Source organism: Nannospalax galili, unplaced genomic scaffold, assembly GCF_000622305.1.
Source record: "Nannospalax galili isolate Female #2095 unplaced genomic scaffold, S.galili_v1.0 scaffold4340, whole genome shotgun sequence".
NCBI lineage: Eukaryota > Metazoa > Chordata > Mammalia > Rodentia > Spalacidae > Nannospalax > Nannospalax galili.
In genome coordinates this window covers 32,852-38,277 of record NW_008346899.1, presented here as the reverse complement: position 1 = coordinate 38,277, position 5,426 = coordinate 32,852, and the positions used below count along the sequence as shown (strand labels likewise).

General features: G+C 38.2%; 1 non-coding gene across 1 annotated transcript; it reads left to right on the top strand.

Annotated features, from left to right (window-relative positions):
• The first annotated feature begins 634 nt into the window (after positions 1-634).
• On the top strand, positions 635-738 carry LOC115072070. Its single transcript, XR_003851130.1, has one exon. It is a non-coding gene; the product is annotated as a U6 spliceosomal RNA (small nuclear RNA).
• Positions 739-5,426: the final 4,688 nt, after the last annotated feature.

Below are 5,426 nucleotides of genomic sequence, written 5' to 3'. Positions count from 1 at the left end.
AGTAATGCACATATACTATTGCTATGGAACACATAGCAACACCTGCGTAGTGGACTATGAGCTAAATGAGAGAAGCTGGTAGAAGACTTTGCTTTTCTGCATCCTAGTTCCTCAGAACTGAGTGCATCAATGAAGACAGCAGCATCTTAGAGGAAATATCTTAGTGATTTGGTAATAGTATAACAAGAAATATGTATAAGGGAATGAGAAATACAGAATTTGAGCACTAACCCAATCCTGTGACTTTTTTAAATTAATGAAGCAAAGAACAGTGTTTTTGTACGTTCGTGTATGACCAGTTTTGCATGTTATAGTCAATTTGAACATGAATGCAGCCATTTTTTGGTGAGTTGCATAACGTAGTCTTGGATGAGTATATATGTGATGCAAGGCACATGAAACTTCCTTTACAAAAAAGATTTTGCCCCAAGTACTCAATATAGACCCCTTGAGAACTGGTTACCATAGTTCATCCCTCTAAATTCTAGGACTATAAAAGCTGAGGCAGAAAGTTTTATAAGAGTTTGAGAACAAACTAGTCTGTGTTGTGAATTCCAGACCACCTGTAATACAGATTGAGATACTGTGTCAATTCTCCACTCTCCAAAAACATCCCTTAAGATATAATTTTTCTGTGCTCATTTTGGCAGCATATATACTAAAACTGCAATGACAGAGAAGATTAGCATGGCTCCTGTATAATAATGACACACAATTCTTGAAGTATTCCCTATTTAAAAAAATAAGATATACTGTTTCCTTTGCATTAAATATTCTAATGAGTTTGTTTCCAAAACTATTTCTTCACTGGTTTCATTCTCTTTCTTGGTAGTCACAAGAATTTATTTGTGCTCTATACTAGAAATGGGGTTTCTGATGCATAGTTTTCACAAGTATATTAAAGTTCATAGTAGAATTTTCAAATTGTAGACTGAATATTTTAATTTGTTTCCAGTCTCATGTGTTCTATGCTTCAGTTAGGAACCTCTGCAGTGTTTCTGGTGACTCAGAAAGACCTAGATCCAAATAGAAGGACCCTAACTTTGTAGCTCATAGGGAATATGAGATCAGCAATGCCTAACTTTTTATTGTGCCATCTTATGCCAATTATTGAGTGGTCTAACCCATACCTGGGCTTTAGGTACATGAATACAGACATGTGTAATCACCATTCACAGTATGAACAGTACTTTGTAACTTAAGTGTCTATGTCACATTATTATTTGGAAATGCCAAAGAAAATATGTAAGATCAATTATGTTTTAATTATTGAGGAGTGAATAAGAGTTTTGGGGACTAAGAAGTCATGAAACACTTTGACCAACACAAAGATTTTAAAGGTTTACCGTTAGCAAATTTGAAATTTCTTCCTATATACTTTGAAAATATACATTGTCAACAAAGTGCATGTCTCTAGTACTTCCCCTGAAGTTTATCATTTATTCTCCCATTGATATTATTTCTCAAATATCAGGAAAAATACAATTTTCAGAATATGTGAATAGATGTCTCTTTAGAAGATATCCTATGTGATCTCCTGCCAGTCCTGGACCCAGGCAGACTCCATTTCCTCCACCTCAGATCCCTGGACTAGATTCCTAACTCAGACTAACTAAACAACCTACCATAGATTGCTAAATCCCTCCTCAGGTGATTCCATCCACCTCCATCTTCCCTGGCTCCTGATCAGTCGGACAGACCTGTCCATCTAGGAATCTGGAAAGTCAGATCCTGCATGCTCACTGGATCTTGATTCCATTCTTCTAGCCCAATTCCACCCTGTCCCAGCCAGCCTCAGACTCAGGCAGACTCCAATTCCTCTGCGTCAGATCCCTACACTAGATCCCTTACCTACACTAGCTAAACACCTTACCATAGATTGCTAAGTATCTACTCAGGCAGTCCCCTCAACTCCACCATCTTCCCCGACTTCCGATTAGCTGGATAGATCTGCCCATCCTGGTCTCTGGTAAGTCTACACCACCCACTTCTCTCTATTCCACTCCACTTGCCCACTGCCACCCTATTCCCTGCCAGCCTGTACCCAGGCGATCTCCACTTCCTCTGCCTCAGATCCTTGGACTAGCTCCCTAACCCAGACTAACTAAACTCCCTAGGATAAACTCCATTGACTTCTGATCTGTTTGACACATACTAGGCCTCCTACTAACCTGTCCAGCCTACCTACTACACTCTCCCACCATCCACTTTGGCCAGTTTACTACCCTTAAAGAACCTTGAATACACACCAATGTATTTTACAAACCTGAACAAAAAACAACCAAGCTACATAAACAATATAAAAGGAAGCAAAATTAAATCACACAAAAGAAAATTTGAATTTCCTATTCGACCCAACTAACAAACAATATCCACATGCCCAAACAGCAATGCAAAAACACAAAAAATACAAAAAATCGAGAATATGTCCCCAACAAAACCCACTAATCCCACCGAAGTGCACTACTATGTGAACCACACTGAGGAAACTCAGGATACAGAATTTAAAAGAACAATCATTAACATGATGAAAGAACTTAAAACACAATCAACTCAAATAACTCAAAGAGGAAAGAAATCTGTGATGGAAGTCCACGAACACATAAATATGTGGCTTAATGAAATTTCAAAAACAATTCATGACTTGAAAAGTGAATTCAGCAAAGAGATAGAAATAGTGAAATGAACATGGGATTGAATAACTCAATAAACCAATTAGAAACAACAGGAGAAAGCCTCACAAGCAGAAAGAACTGGAATACAGAATATGAAGACTGTATGATAAAGTTGAAGATCTGGGTTATAAAGCTTATAATAAACAGCAAAAGAATCTCTAACAACTACAGGAACTCATGTAGATTAAACAACACATGCCTGACTGATGACTGGATCAAAGAAAAATTTATGAAAGCAATAAAAGTGTTGCTAGAACTAAATGAAAATGATAATACAACACACACACACACACACAAAGAACAACCTCTGGGACACCTTAATTATTAGTTATTAGTGCCTACATTAATAAACCAAAAAGAACACATGTAAATGACTTAGTGTAAGACAGGACTCTAGAAAGGCAAGAACAAGCCAACCCCAAACCTAATAGATGAGAAGAAATAAATATCAGTGCAGAAATTAATGAAATAGAAACAAAACAATACAAAAAATTATTGAATCTAAGTGCTGGTTATCTGAAAGTTTAACCAAGATAGAAGGATTAATACTTTTCGTAAATTGGCAGGTTGGACATTCAACTTAACAAATATCCATAGCCTTTCTATATAACAGTAACAAGCATTCAGAAAAATCCCTCAAGGAAACCCTCGTATTCTCAATAGCCTCAAAAAACATATTTAGGAATAAACCTAACTAAAGACAATAAAAATTTAATCTCTAAAAAGAGATAGAGGAAGACCATAGGAGATGGAAACACCAATCATGCTCAAGGATTGGTAGACTCAATACTGTAAAATGACAATTTTACTAAAAGCAATTTATAGGTTGGCTTGTTCTTGCCTTTCTAGCATCTTGTCTTGCACTAAGTCATTTACATGTGCTCTCTTTGGTTTATTAATGTAGGCACTAATGCAATCCCAATCAAAATACCCACAACATTCTTCACAGAAGTTGGAAAAAAAATCAACCTAAAATTCATATGGAATCACAAAAGACCCCAGAGAGTTAAAGTTATGTTGGGCAAAAAACAACTCTGGGGGGATCACCATACCAGATCTCAGATTATATCACTATATCACAGATCCAGTGGCCTGAAAATAGCCCTGTGTTGATGAACCAGTCCTGACTCTTCCAAATTTGCTGTCCCCTCTTCCACCACAGTCCCCGAGTCATGGGGGGATGAGGTTGAGTATAGGAGTCCCATTCAACGACACATACTCTGCAGTCTCTTATTCTTTAAATCTTGGCCAGTTGTGGCCTTCTCTATTCATAACACTGTGTTATAAAGAAGGTTTACTGCTGAGAGTTGACAGATGCATTAGTGTTCAGGCTACCCCTTGTTCTGTCCTGTTCCATGAGTCTTAGGCGTAGAGGTTGAGCTGTAGATATCTCACCTAGAACTTGGCATCTCTCAGATGTATATTCTCTGTGTCTGATCACTAGTGGAATCTGCAGTAGTGCCCATCTGTTGTAGAAAGAAGCTTCTTTGATGAGTGGCGTACAGTATACTTGTCTGTAAATATAAGGATCCATATTTAGCATATGGTAAGAAAATCCATTTTTCTAGAGCTAGGAAACAGATAGGGTTTTTTTCTAGGATCTGTGTCCTCTCTTGTCATGTGTATTTGACTGAGTTTACAGTGCCATCCATGAGTTCACTCCCATTGAGAGGGTTTTAATTCCAATTAGACAGCTGTTGATTGCCCCTATATAACAGTGCCACTACTGCACCAATAGAGAGAGCCTGCTGTGCCATCATTATGGTCATTAGGGTTTTGGGCTACGTTGGACCATTGATGTTTTTCTCTCTGGGTGGTTTACATATTACCATCTAGCATTATGATAGCTAAATTTGGGTTGGAAGATGTCCAGGTCAGTTCTTGTTCCATTGCTCCAAGCCCTGGATCCAAACTATGTTCTGTCTTCAGCAGTAGTGACTTAACTACTAATTCTGGGAGATAAACAAGAGATTTTGCAATAGCCTGTGTTATTTTGGGAGTCTCTTGAAGCATTCTCACAAACCATTTAATGGGAGGTTTTCTGTCTGGCACTGTGTCCCTTGTCCAGCCATTCCAAGCTATACATACGCACTAATGTTTAGATACTGTATGGGCATTTCTCATGGGTTAAAGGACCATCACATTTCCCTCTGAGATTCCTAGTCCCACCCATTCATTCATTTCTACACTTTTCATGCCCATCTGGCCTCCTTCATCTTTCCCCAGTCCTAGTGCCCCCATATCCACCCCCACCCCCAATAACACTCGCTCCCACCATTCCCCTCTCTTGACCCCCACTCAAATTAATGCGTGGAATACATGAAATCTGTTGGGGGATCAAGAGGCATGCATGGAGGTGAAGATCTAAATTTGATTAAGAAATTACAAAAGCTCGATAAACATTTTTTAAAAAGAGATACTTATATCTGAAGACTCTTAAATTTAGGCTGGGCTTGGTGGTGCACAGTTTTAATCCCAGCATTTAGGAAGTAGAGGCAGGTGGATCTCTATGAGTCTGACATCAGCCTGGTCTACATAGCGAGTTCTGTGTCAGCTTGGGTTACAAGGAGACACTGTCTCAAAAAGACCAAAAACAACAAAAATAAACAAACAAATAAACAAAAATAAATTAAAATTTTTTAGGGATGGTCAAATAACTCAGTGGGTAAAGGCAGTGCAATAAAAGCTTAACAAACTGACTTTGATCCCTGGAACTCACATAAAAAACCTGACTACAGTCAATACTGTAAT